Source organism: Lissotriton vulgaris, chromosome 11 (genome assembly GCF_964263255.1).
Source record: "Lissotriton vulgaris chromosome 11, aLisVul1.2, whole genome shotgun sequence".
Taxonomy (NCBI): domain Eukaryota; kingdom Metazoa; phylum Chordata; class Amphibia; order Caudata; family Salamandridae; genus Lissotriton; species Lissotriton vulgaris.
The window spans coordinates 1,001,064,301-1,001,078,627 of record NC_141699.1 but is presented as its reverse complement, the minus strand read 5'-3'; the positions used below and the strand labels follow the sequence as shown (position 1 = coordinate 1,001,078,627).

Sequence of the window (14,327 nt, the reverse complement as noted above, 5' to 3'; positions counted from 1 at the left end):
AGTGCAGATTAGTGAGTGCAGAGTAGTGAGTGCAGAGTAGTGAGTGCAGAGTGCAGAGTAGTGAGTGCAGAGTAGTGAGTGCAGAGTAGTGAGTGCAGAGTAGTGAGTGGAGAGTAGTGAGTGGAGAGTAGTGAGTGGAGAGTAGTGAGTGGAGAGTAGTGAGTGGAGAGTAGTGAGTGGAGAGTAGTGAGTGCAGAGTAGTGAGTGCAGAGTGCAGAGTAGTGAGTGCAGAGTGCAGAGTAGTGAGTGCAGAGTGCAGAGTAGTGAGTGCAGAGTAGTGAGTGCAGAGTAGTGAGTGCAGAGTAGTGAGTGCAGAGTAGTGAGTGCAAAGTAGTGAGTGCAGAGTGCAAAGTAGTGAGTGCAGAGTGCAGAGTAGTGAGTGCAGAGTGCAGAGTAGTGAGTGCAGAGTGCAGAGTAGTGAGTGCAGAGTAGTGAGTGCAGAGTAGTGAGTGCAGAGTAGTGAGTGCAGAGTAGTGAGTGCAGAGTGCAAAGTAGTGAGTGCAGAGTGCAAAGTAGTGAGTGCAGAGTGCAAAGTAGTGAGTGCAGAGTAGTGAGTGCAGAGTGCAGAGTAGTGAGTGCAGAGTGCAGAGTAGTGAGTGCAGAGTAGTGAGTGCAGAGTGCAGAGTAGTGAGTGCAGAGTGCAGAGTAGTGAGTGCAGAGTGCAGAGTAGTGAGTGCAGAGTGCAGCGTAGTGAGTGCAGAGTGCAGAGTAGTGAGTGCAGAGTGCAGAGTAGTGAGTGCAGAGTAGTGAGTGCAGAGTAGTGAGTGCAGAGAGTGCAGAGTAGTGAGTGCAGAGTAGTGAGTGCAGAGTAGTGAGTGCAGAGTAGTGAGTGCAGAGTGCAGAGTAGTGAGTGCAGAGTACAGAGTAGTGAGTGCAGAGTGCAGAGTAGTGAGTGCAGAGTGCAGAGTAGTGAGTGCAGAGTGCAGAGTAGTGAGTGCAGAGTGCAGAGTAGTGAGTGCAGAGTAGTGAGTGCAGAGAGTGCAGAGTAGTGAGTGCAGAGTGCAGAGTAGTGAGTGCAGAGTGCAGAGTAGTGAGTGCAGAGTGCAGAGTAGTGAGTGCAGAGAGTGCAGAGTAGTGAGCGCAGAGTTGTGAGCGCAGAATGCAGAGTTGCGAGCGCAGAGTTGTGAGCGCAGAATGCAGAGTTGCGAGCGCAGAGGAGTGAGCGCAGAATGCAGAGTGAGTGTGCAGAGCAGTAAGTGCAGGTGCAGAGCGGTGTTTGCTGTTGAGTGCAGAGCGCTGTGTGCTGTTGAGTGCAGAGCGCTGTGTATTGGCAATGTAAATGACAATGTCATTTGTTTATGATTTAAAGAAAAAAAAAGAAATGTCATGAGCAATGCCAATAGCTCTTCCTTTAATGATGCCGAGACCATTGCATTGTAAATGCTTGTTTGGGTAAGAACCTGCACTCAGGTAAGAAAGGTATCTCTTTTCCAGTCCACATGTTCCCCTTTTCCTCAGTCTCTGCATTTTTGTCAACTTTATACACTGTGATTCAGTTAACTACTTGTATCTTTAAGTTTATTTGTGGGAATAGGGCACTTGGCTCTTTATTTCTGAGGTGAATTTCTTGAATCTCACTAGTAAAATTAGTTAAAAAAAATTCCATTTTTCTTTTTTGAGTTTCTGTAAAAATATACAATTATGAATCCAAGAGATTCGCAAGTAAAAAAGAAAAAAAAGACATAAGGAAACACACCTACATCTATTGAAAGAATGCATAAGAACACTCAAAAAATATTAATTTCATATTTTTAGCTAATGCATATCAATAACTTTCAAAAGAGTAACAAAAACATAATCATCAATTACAAATAAAATGGAGTACTACATTAAGAGAAACCTGCCTTTCAAAATAAAAAAAGACCTGTGGTAACTAACTAATTCAACTGCAACCATGTGATCCAATTCTAGGGATCTCTCATCATTGTGATGGTGGCAATACATAGATGCTGCAATCTGTAACTGGGTGTGAAGAACAATTGTAGAACAGTGACTAATGAAAAAAATATTATTTAATTGCTTCATGTCAACAGATTTTAGGAAGATCTCACAGAGGTTGCAGAATTCAATATGCTATTTTATAGACAGAGGGCACGCCTTTCGAAAACTACTTTGAAGAGCAAGCAATTAGATATTACGGTAAGTAATATTGGATGGCCTCTCTTCCAGTGAAAGGTGCTCCTATATACATTAATATTTCATAGGAGGACCAAGAAGGTGAACATAGCGATTCCTAAGAACTATGAGAGCTCTGGATTAAAACTTGCTATTGGTCAAGACAATCAGTTTCCCAATGGAGAGCCCACCTAGATTATGTTAGAACAAAACCCAATAAGAGGAAAGGGCAGTAATCCAACTCTGCCACTTTAATTTGGAATGAGACATGCCTCTCTAGCCCTCCCTGTGTTCACATTTACACCAGTCTCTGTCTTTATGCAGACTTTACTCCTTCTGTATCATTTAATAAACCCATCACTCCAGTTCCCTCCGAGAAAATCTTTCTTTTGTTCAGTTCTCTTCTTATCATAGTTGGTTGACTCTTGCTCCTAATAACAGTTGCATTACTTTTTTTAAATTCATATGTTAGCTAATTATAAACAACTAAATTGCAAAACAGAAGATCCATGAAGTGAGAAAGAATAACTTACATGCAGTATAATAGCAAGACGAACAGTAACATAACACACTATAGTAAAACAAGAAAACACATTATAAAAATATAAACTGCAAACATTTGGGACAAAAATCAACACAAATAAATCTGTTTTTAACAAATAAAACGGGTTTCTCAGTTAAGAAAAACCTACTTGACAACTTGTTAAAGAGCGAAAGTATCTAACAAAATATCTGACAAGCTTGTAACCCTAATCAAAATATTTCCTATCATTGTGACGGTGGCTTTACACTGATTCTGATGGGATCTGAAGAAATAATCTAGAATTATGAGCATCTGAGAAAAGCATTAGATTTTCCTCCATCAGGCCCATCAGAGTATAGAAGATCATGATGATGTACAAGACTTGCATATGCAAATTTATAGATAGAGGCCACACCTCACAGCTAGACTATGTAGAAGAGGATGTACAATGTTATTGCTGGCAAGGAAGATGGAAAATCCTCTCTTATAGCACTTTCTAGCAGTGGTTGCACTGGCTCACCTTATTATTTCATATTAGTAAAAGAATTTTGAAAAAATCAATCCTTGAAAACAGTACGAGCTATGTTATGGATCGGGCATTTGTGCATTTAATGTCACAGTACCTAATGATGATGTCAGGAGAGTACAACCAAGCAACAATTGTAGGAAGAAATGGTAATAAACTGCTCTGTACCCCTTTTGTGAAGAAGGATCCTGCAATCTCTTCAAAAACATATCTATCTCCAATTTCCTGTGGCCCTATGCATTTCAGTCTCTGCCTTGTACTCAAATATATTTGTTCTCTAAGAGCCACTCTGTGTCATGTGCTCCCTTTGTGTGAATATGTTACTTGCTTTCGTCCCTTGTAACCTTAATTTCTTGCTTCTGGCTGCCCTTGTTATTTGGAAAACATTTCACTTATTTTGTTTGGTTCTCTAGAATTAGCTAACTCACAAAAGAAGAATTATGGGGCTTATTACCAAGAGTGGCTATAGGCAATTATCACCGATTTAGCGGCCGTTTTTGGCCGCTAAGCGGCGATAATTATATCGCCCTATTAGCAAGCTGTGGCTAACTGATGTTAGCAACAGCTTTTAGGCGATAGTGAGCGGTTTAAGACCCGCTTTGCATGTCAGCGATGTTTATCGCTGATGACATGCAATGTGGGCGTACCCAACCAGATAGCGACTGAAAGCAGTCGCTAACGTCGCTATCGCCTATTAGCAAGGCATGCGTAGCGTTGGAAATATTCACGCTAAGCGCGAATATCTCCAAATACTAACCCCTGCCCAGACCAGTTCTTAGCCATGTTATCCAATGGGAGGTGGATAACATGGCTAAGAGCATTTCATTGCTAATGCGTGAATATCGCTGTATTCTCAGCGATATTCACTCATTTTGCCGCTATCGCTGGATATTTTAGCACAATGGAGAAAAACGTTGCTAATAGCATGCTTTCTCCGCTAACATATCCAGCGCTAGGCAGCGATAAAAAAATCGGCGCTAAGGCTATTTAGCGATAAATATCGCTACTTGTTGGTAATATGCCCCATACACTTTTATTAACAGATTAAAATAGGTCCTCGGTTTAGTGGAACCTGAAGGACAAACAGATGCATAAATGTCTAATAAACTATGCTATGCACTTTTTTGGGTAAGAACCTGCACTCAGGTAAGAAAGGTATCTCTTTTCCAGTCCACGTGTTCCCCTTTTCCTCAGTCTCTGCATTTTTGTCAACTTTATACACTGTGATTCAGTTAACTACTTGTACTTTAAGTTCATTTGTGGGAATAGAGCACTAACAGCCTAATTCATGAAGCTGAATTCGGCTCGCAAAGGGCCAGATTCTGAGAATCTGGCCCTTTGCGAGTGAGATTTTTGCATTTGGGATTCATCATCCCAAATGCAAAAATCGGTAATTGCGTTTTCGCAAATTTGCGATGGTTTACATTTAAGGAATCTCTATTTGAGATTCCTTAAATGCAATTCATCATCCATTTAAAAATTGCAAAATTGCAATTTCGGGCCGCTATTTACCGCGAGGTCAAACCTCGTGGTAAATGGCGATAACTCAGAAAAATGCTTTTAAAAGCATTTTTCTGATTTGCATGTTACACACACACATGTCCTTTGGACATGTGTGTGCACAACCCCTGTTCATATTAGCATTTAAGGGGTGCTACAGGGTGTCCTTTGGACACCCGTGGCACCCTTTCAATCGCTATCTTATTTGCGATTAGCAAATTGCTAATCGCAAATAAGGAATACTCCCCATTCATTCCTAGGGGCCTTTTGGCCCATAGGAATGAATGGGGAGTTATTCCTTATTTGCGATTAGCAATTTGCTAATCGCAAATAAGGATTGTGTAGGAATCGCAAATCTTTTTGCGATTCCTACATGAATCCCGTTTTGCGAGTCTGGAATAGCGATTCCTTATGAATCGCTATTTCAGACTCGCAAAACGTTCCAATGATGAATCAGGCTGTTGGCTCTTTATTTCTGAGGTGAATTGATTGAATCTCACTGGTAAAATTAGTTTTAAAAAATTCCATTTTTCTTTTTTGAGTTTCTGTAAAAATATGCAATTATGAATCCAAGAGATTCGCAAGTAAAAAAGAAAAAAAAGACATAAGGAAACACACCTACATCTATTAAAAGAATGCATAAGAACACTCAAAAAATATTAATTTCATATTTTTAGCTAATGCATATCAATAACTCTCAAAAGAGTAACAAAAACATAATCATCAATTACAAATAAAATGGAGTACTACATTAAGAGAAACCTGCCTTTCAAAATAAAAAAAGACCTGTGGTAACTAACTAATTCAACTGCAACCATGTGATCCAATTCTAGGGATCTCTCATCATTGTGATGGTGGCAATACATAGATGCTGCAATCTGTAACTGGGTGTGAAGAACAATTGTAGAACAGTGACTAATCAAAAAAATATTATTTAATTGCTTCATGTCAACAGATTTTAGGAAGATCTCACAGAGGTTGCAGAATTCAATATGCTATTTTATAGACAGAGGGCACGCCTTTCGAAAACTACTTTGAAGAGCAAGCAATTAGATATTACGGGTAAGTAATATTGGATGGCCTCTCTTCCAGTGAAAGGTGCTCCTATATACATTAATATTTCATAGGAGGACCAAGAAGGTGAACATAGCGATTCCTAAGAACTATGAGAGCTCTGGATTAAAACTTGCTATTGGTCAAGACAATCAGTTTCCCAATGGAGAGCCCACCTAGATTATGTTAGAACAAAACCCAATAAGAGGAAAGGGCAGTAATCCAACTCTGCCACTTTCCTTTGGAAGGAGACATGCCTCTCTAGCACTCCCTGTGTTCACATTTACACCAGTCTCTGTCTTTATGCAGACTTTACTCCTTCTGTATCATTTAATAAACCCATCTCTCCAGTTCCCTCCGAGAAAATCTTTCTTTTGTTCAGTTCTCTTCTTATCATAGTTGTTTGACTCTTGCTCCTAATAACAGTTGCATTACTTTTTTAAAATTCATATTTTAGCTAATTATAAACAACTAAATTGCAAAACAGAAGATCCATGAAGTGAGAAAGAATAACTTACATGCAGTATAATAGCAAGACGAACACTAACATAACACACTATAGTAAAACAAGAAAACACATTATAAAAATATAAACTGCAAACATTTGGGACAAAAATCAACACAAATAAATCTGTTTTTAACAAATAAAACAGGTTTTTCAGTTAAGAGAAACCTACTTGACAAATTGTTAAAGAGCAAAAGTATCTAACAAAAAATCTGACAAGCTTGTAACCCTAATCAAAGTATTTCCTGTCATTGTGACGGTGGCTCTACACTGATACTGATGGGATCTGAAGAAATAATCTAGAATTATGAGCATCTGAGAAAAGCATTAGATTTGCCTCCTTCAGGCCCATCAGAGTATAGAAGATCATGATGATGTACAAGACTTGCATATGCAAATTTATAGATAGAGGCCACACCTCTCAGCTAGACTATGTAGAAGAGGATGTACAATGCTATTGCTGGCAAGGAAGATGGAAAATTCTCTCTTCTAGCACTTTCTAGCAGCTAATAGGGCGATATAGTTATCTCCGCTTAGCGGCCGTTTTCGGCCGCTAAGCGGAGATAATTATATCGCCCTATTAGCAAGCTGTTGCTAACTGATGTTAGCGACAGCTTTTAGGCGATAGCGAGTGGTTTGAGACCCGCTTTTCATGTCAGCAATGTTTATCGCTGATGACATGCAATGTGGGCGTACCCAACCAGTTAGCGACTGCAGGCAGTCGCTAACGTCGCTATCGCCTATTAGCAAGGCATGCGTAGCATTGGAAATATTCACGCTAAGCGCGAATATCTCCAAATACTAACACCTGCCCAGACCAGTTCTTAGCCATGTTATCCAATGGGAGGTGGATAACATGGCTAAGAGCATTTTATTGATAATGCGTGAATATCGCTGTATTCTGAGCGATATTTATGCATTTCGCCGCTATCGCTGGATATTTTCGCACAATGGAGAAAAACGTTGCTAATAGCATGCTTTCTCCGCCAACATATCCAGCGATAGGCAGCGATAAAAAAATCGACGCTAAGGCTATTTAGCGATAAATATCGCTACTTGTTGGTAATATGCCCCACACACTTTTATTAACAGATCAAAATAGGTCCTCGGTTTAGTGGAACCTGAAGGACAAACAGATGCATAAATGTCTAATAAACTATGCTATGCACTTTTTTGGGTAAGAACCTGCACTCAGGTAAGAAAATTATCTCTTTTCCAGTCCACGTGTTCCCCTTTTCCTCAGTCTCTGCATTTTTGTCAACTTTATACACTGTGATTCAGTTAACTACTTGTACTTTAAGTTCATTTGTGGGAATAGGGCACTTGGCTCTTTATTTCTGAGGTGAATTGCTTGAATCTCACTGGTAAAATTAGTTTAAAAAAATTCTATTTTCCTTTTTTGAGTTTCTGTAAAAATATACAATTATGAATCCAAGAGATTCACAAGTAAAAAAGAAAAAAAATACATAAGGAAACACACCTACATCTATTGAAAGAATGCATAAGAACACCTCAAAAAACATGAATTTCATATTTTTAGCTAATGCATATCAATAACTCTCAAAATAGTAACAAAAACATAATCATGAATTACAAATAAAATGGAGTACTACATTAGGAGAAACCTGCCTTTCAAAATAAAAAAAGACCTGTGGTAACTAATTAATTCAACTGCAACCATGTGATCCAATTCCAGGGATCTCTCATCATTGTGATGGTGGCAATGGCAATACATAGATGCTGCAATCTGTAACTGGGTGTGAAAAACAATAGTAGAACAGTGACTAATCAAAAAAATATTATTTAATTGCTTCATGTCAACAGATTTTAGGAAGATCTCACAGATGTTTCAGAATTCAATATGCTATTTTATAGACAGAGGGCACGCCTTTCGAAAACTACTTTGAAGAGCAAGCAATTAGATATTACGGGTAAGTAATATTGGATGGCCTCTCTTCCAGTGAAAGGTGCTCCTATACACATTAATATTTCATAGGAGGACCAAGAAGGTGAACATAGTGATTCCTAAGAACTATGAGAGCTCTGGATGAAAACTTGCTATTGGTCAAGACAATCAGTTTCCCAATGAGAGCCCACCTAGATTATGTTAGAACAAAACCCAATAAGAGGAAAGGGCAGTAATCCAACTCTGCCACTTTCCTTTGGAAGGAGACATGCCTCTCTAGTTCTCCCTGTGTTCACATTTACACCAGTCTCTGTCTTTATGCAGACTTTACTCCTTCTGTATCATTTAATAAACCCATCTCTCCAGTTCCCTCTGAGAAAATCAAATCTTTCTTTTGTTCAGTTCTCTTCTTATCATAGTTGGTTGACTCTTGCTCCTAATAACAGTTGCATTACTTTTTTAAAATTCATATTTTAGCTACTTATAAACAACTAAATTGCAAAACAGAAGATCCATGAAGTGAGAAAGAATAACTTACATGCAGTATAATAGCAAGACAAACACTAACATAACACACCGTAGTAAAACAAGAAAACACATTATAAAAATATAAACTGCAAACATTTGGGACAAAAATCAACACAAATAAATCTGTTTTTAACAAATAAAACGGGTTTCTCAGTTAAGAGAAACCTACTTGACAAATTGTTAAAGAGCGAAAGTATCTAACAAAAAATCTGACAAGCTTGTAACCCTAATCAAAGTATTTCCTATCATTGTGACGGTGGCTCTACACTGATACTGATGGGATCTGAAGAAATAATCTAGAATTATGAGCATCTGAGAAAAGCATTAGATTTGCCTCCTTCAGGCCCATCAGAATATAGAAGATCATGATGATGTACAAGACTTGCATATGCAAATTTATAGATAGAGGCCACACCTCTCAGCTAGACTATGTAGAAGAGGATGTACAATGCTATTGCTGGCAAGGAAGATGGAAAATTCTCTCTTCTAGCACTTTCCAGCAGCTAATAGGGCGATATAGTTATCTCTGCTTAGCGGCCGTTTTCGGCCGCTAAGCGGAGATAATTATATCGCCCTATTAGCAAGCTGTTGCTAACTGATGTTAGCGACAGCTTTTAGGCGATAGCGAGTGGTTTGAGACCCGCTTTGCATGTCAGGGATGTATATCGCTGATGACATGCAATGTGGGCGTACCCAACCAGTTAGCGACTGCAGGCAGTCGCTAACGTCGCTATCGCCTATTAGCAAGGCATGCGTAGCATTGGAAATATTCACGCTAAGCGCGAATATCTCCAAATACTAACACCTGCCCAGACCAGTTCTTAGCCATGTTATCCAATGGGAGGTGGATAACATGGCTAAGAGCATTTTATTGATAATGCGTGAATATCGCTGTATTCTGAGCGATATTTACGCATTTCGCCGCTATCGCTGGATATTTTCGCACAATGGAGAAAAACGTTGCTAATAGCATGCTTTCTCCGCCAACATATCCAGCGATAGGCAGCGATAAAAAAATCGACGCTAAGGCTATTTAGCGATAAATATCGCTACTTGTTGGTAATATGCCCCACACACTTTTAGTAACAGATCAAAATAGGTCCTCGGTTTAGTGGAACCTGAAGGACAAACAGATGCATAAATGTCTAATAAACTATGCTATGCACTTTTTTGGGTAAGAACCTGCACTCAGGTAAGAAAGGTATCTCTTTTCCAGTCCACGTGTTCCCCTTTTCCTCAGTCTCTGCATTTTTGTCAACTTTATACACTGTGATTCAGTTAACTACTTGTACTTTAAGTTCATTTGTGGGAATAGGGCACTTGGCTCTTTATTTCTGAGGTGAATTGCTTGAATCTCACTGGTAAAATTAGTTTAAAAAAATTCTATTTTTCTTTTTTGAGTTTCTGTAAAAATATACAATTATGAATCCAAGAGATTCACAAGTAAAAAAGAAAAAAAATACATAAGGAAACACACCTACATCTATTGAAAGAATGCATAAGAACACCTCAAAAAACATGAATTTCATATTTTTAGCTAATGCATATCAATAACTCTCAAAATAGTAACAAAAACATAATCATGAATTACAAATAAAATGGAGTACTACATTAGGAGAAACCTGCCTTTCAAAATAAAAAAAGACCTGTGGTAACTAATTAATTCAACTGCAACCATGTGATCCAATTCCAGGGATCTCTCATCATTGTGATGGTGGCAATGGCAATACATAGATGCTGCAATCTGTAACTGGGTGTGAAAAACAATAGTAGAACAGTGACTAATCAAAAAAATATTATTTAATTGCTTCATGTCAACAGATTTTAGGAAGATCTCACAGATGTTGCAGAATTCAATATGCTATTTTATAGACAGAGGGCACGCCTTTCGAAAACTACTTTGAAGAGCAAGCAATTAGATATTACGGGTAAGTAATATTGGATGGCCTCTCTTCCAGTGAAAGGTGCTCCTATACACATTAATATTTCATAGGAGGACCAAGAAGGTGAACATAGTGATTCCTAAGAACTATGAGAGCTCTGGATGAAAACTTGCTATTGGTCAAGACAATCAGTTTCCCAATGAGAGCCCACCTAGATTATGTTAGAACAAAACCCAATAAGAGGAAAGGGCAGTAATCCAACTCTGCCACTTTCCTTTGGAAGGAGACATGCCTCTCTAGTTCTCCCTGTGTTCACATTTACACCAGTCTCTGTCTTTATGCGGACTTTACTCCTTCTGTATCATTTAATAAACCCATCTCTCCAGTTCCCTCTGAGAAAATCAAATCTTTCTTTTGTTCAGTTCACTTCTTATCATAGTTGGTTGACTCTTGCTCCTAATAACAGTCGCGTTAATTTTTTTAAATTCATATTTTAGTTAATTATCAACAACTAAATTGCAAAACAGAAAATCCACGAAGTGAGTAAGAATAATTTACATGCAGAATAATAGCAAGACATACACTAACATAACACACTATAGTAAAACAAGAAAACACATTATAAAAATATAAACTGCAAATATTCGGGACAAAAATCAACACAAATAAATCTGTTTTTAACAAATAAATCGGGTTTCTCAGTTAAGAGAAACCTACTTGACAAATTGTTAAAGAGCGAAAGTATCTAACAAAAACTTAGACAAGCTTGTAACCCTAATCAAAGTATTTCCTATCATTGTGACGGTGGCTCTACACTGATACTGATGGGATCTGAAGAAATAATCTAGAATTATGAGCATCTGAGAAAAGCATTAGATTTGCCTCCATCAGGCCCATCAGAGTATAGAAGATCATGATGATGTACAAGACTTGCATATGCAAATTTATAGATAGAGGCCACACCTCACAGCTAGACTATGTAGAAGAGGATGTACAATGTTATTGCTGGCAAGGAAGATGGAAAATCCTCTCTTCTAGCACTTTCTAGCAGTGGTTGCACTGGCTCACCTTATTATTTCATATTAGTAAAAGAATTTGGAAAAATTCAATCCTTGAAAACAGTGCGAGCTATGTTATGGATCGGGCAATTGTGCATTTAATGTCACAGTACCTAATGATGATGTCAAGAGCGTACAACCAAGCAACAATTGTAGGAAGAAATGGTAATAAACTGCTCTGTACCCCTTTTGTGAAGAAGGATCCTGCAATCTTTTCAAAAACATATCTATCTCCAATTTCCTGTGGCCCTATGCATTTCAGTCTCTGCCTAGTACTCAAATATATTTGTTCTGTAAGAGCCACTCTGTGTCATGTGCTCCCTTTGTGTGAATATGTTACTTGCTTTCGCCCTTGTAACCTTAATTTCTTGCTTCTGGCTGCCCTTGTTATTTGGAAAACATTTCACTTATTTTGTTTGGTTCTCTAGAATTAGCTAAATCACCAAAGAAGTATTATGGGGCATATTACCAAGGGGGGCTATAGGCAATTATCACCGATTTAGCGGCGGATTTTGGCCGCTAAGCGGTGATAATTATATCGCCCTATTAGCAAGCTGTGACTAACTGATGTTAGCGACAGCTTTTAGGTGATAGAGAGCGGTTTGAGACCCGCTTTGCATGTCAGCGATGTTTATCGCTGATGACATGCAATGTGGGCGTACCTAACCAGTTAGCGACTGCAGGCAGTCGCTAACGTCGCTATCGCCTATTAGCAAGGCATGCGTAGCATTGGAAATATTCACACTAAGCGCGAATATCTCCAAATACTAACACCTGCCCAGACCAGTTCTTAGCGATATTATCCAATGGGAGGTGGATAACATGGCTAAGAGCATTTCATTGCTAATGCGTGAATATCGCTGTATTCTCAGTGATATTCACGCATTTCGCCGCTATCGCTGGATATTTTAGCACAATGGAGAAAAACATTGCTAATAGCATCCTTTCTCCGCTAACATATTCAGCGATAGGCAGCGATAAAAAAATCGACGCTAACGCTTTTTAGCGATAAATATCGCTACTTGTTGGTAATATGCCCCATACACTTTTATTAACAGATCAAAATAGGTCCTCGGTTTAGTGGAACCTGAAGGACAAACAGATGCATAAATGTCTAATAAACTATGCTATGCACTTTTTTGGGTAAGAACCTGCACTCAGGTAAGAAAGGTATCTCTTTTCCAGTCCACGTGTTCCCCTTTTCCTCAGTCTCTGCATTTTTGTCAACTTTATACACTGTGATTCAGTTAACTACTTGTACTTTAAGTTTATTTGTGGGAATAGGGCACTTGGCTCTTTATTTCTGAGGTGAATTTCTTGAATCTCACTAGTAAAATTAGTTTAAAAAAAATCCATTTTTCTTTTTTGAGTTTCTGTAAAAATATACAATTATGAATCCAAGAGATTCGCAAGTAAAAAAGAAAAAAAAGACATAAGAAAACACACCTACATCTATTGAAAGAATGAATAAGAACACTCAAAAAATATTAATTTCATATTTTTAGCTAATGCATATCAATAACTCTCAAAAGAGTAACAAAAACATAATCATCAATTACAAATAAAATGGAGTACTACATTAAGAGAAACCTGCCTTTCAAAATAAAAAAAGACCTGTGGTAACTAACTAATTCAACTGCAACCATGTGATCCAATTCTAGGGATCTCTCATCATTGTGATGGTGGCAATACATAGATGCTGCAATCTGTAACTGGGTGTGAAGAACAATTGTAGAACAGTGACTAATCAAAAAAATATTATTTAATTGCTTCATGTCAACAGATTTTAGGAAGATCTCACAGAGGTTGCAGAATTCAATATGCTATTTTATAGACAGAGGGCACGCCTTTCGAAAACTACTTTGAAGAGCAAGCAATTAGATATTACGGGTAAGTAATATTGGATGGCCTCTCTTCCAGTGAAAGGTGCTCCTATATACATTAATATTTCATAGGAGGACCAAGAAGGTGAACATAGCGATTCCTAAGAACTATGAGAGCTCTGGATTAAAGCTTGCTATTGGTCAAGACAATCAGTTTCCCAATGGAGAGCCCACCTAGATTATGTTAGAACAAAACCCAATAAGAGGAAAGGGCAGTAATCCAACTCTGCCACTTTCCTTTGGAAGGAGACATGCCTCTCTAGCACTCCCTGTGTTCACATTTACACCAGTCTCTGTCTTTATGCAGACTTTACTCCTTCTGTATCATTTAATAAACCCATCTCTCCAGTTCCCTCCGAGAAAATCTTTCTTTTGTTCAGTTCTCTTCTTATCATAGTTGGTTGACTCTTGCTCCTAATAACAGTTGCATTACTTTTTTAAAATTCATATTTTAGCTAATTATAAACAACTAAATTGCAAAACAGAAGATCCATGAAGTGAGAAAGAATAACTTACATGCAGTATAATAGCAAGACGAACACTAACATAACACACTATAGTAAAACAAATAAACACATTATCTATACTACTATTATAAAGAGAGAACTTGCACCTTTTGGCAAGGTAATCTCGGGAACCACAGCGCCAATCTACACACCCAAGACATCTTAGAAAACCTCAGGGCAAGCAGAAGGACATAGGCTAAATAAAAATAAAACGTTGTTTAAAATATTAATAAATTAAAAAAAGTAGTCCCTTGCAACTAGCGCCGGCCTCGACGTCTGCGTGAGGGGAGGAGCGGTGTTCACCAGAACCAGGAAGAGCAGACTCGAGCAAGGAGTTCAAA

General features: G+C 38.3%; 4 non-coding genes across 4 annotated transcripts; all 4 read right to left on the bottom strand.

Annotated features, from left to right (window-relative positions):
- Positions 1-2,779: 2,779 nt before the first annotated feature.
- On the bottom strand, positions 2,780-2,837 carry LOC147683896 (U7 small nuclear RNA). Its single transcript, XR_015301957.1, has one exon. It is a non-coding gene; the product is annotated as a U7 small nuclear RNA (small nuclear RNA).
- A 3,529-nt stretch (positions 2,838-6,366) lies between these two features.
- Positions 6,367-6,424, bottom strand: LOC147683895 (U7 small nuclear RNA). The gene has a single exon (XR_015301955.1). It is a non-coding gene; the product is annotated as a U7 small nuclear RNA (small nuclear RNA).
- A 2,373-nt stretch (positions 6,425-8,797) lies between these two features.
- Positions 8,798-8,855, bottom strand: LOC147683894 (U7 small nuclear RNA). The gene has a single exon (XR_015301934.1). It is a non-coding gene; the product is annotated as a U7 small nuclear RNA (small nuclear RNA).
- A 2,373-nt stretch (positions 8,856-11,228) lies between these two features.
- LOC147683893 (U7 small nuclear RNA) lies at positions 11,229-11,286 on the bottom strand. The gene has a single exon (XR_015301923.1). It is a non-coding gene; the product is annotated as a U7 small nuclear RNA (small nuclear RNA).
- Between the last annotated feature and the right edge of the window lie 3,041 nt (positions 11,287-14,327).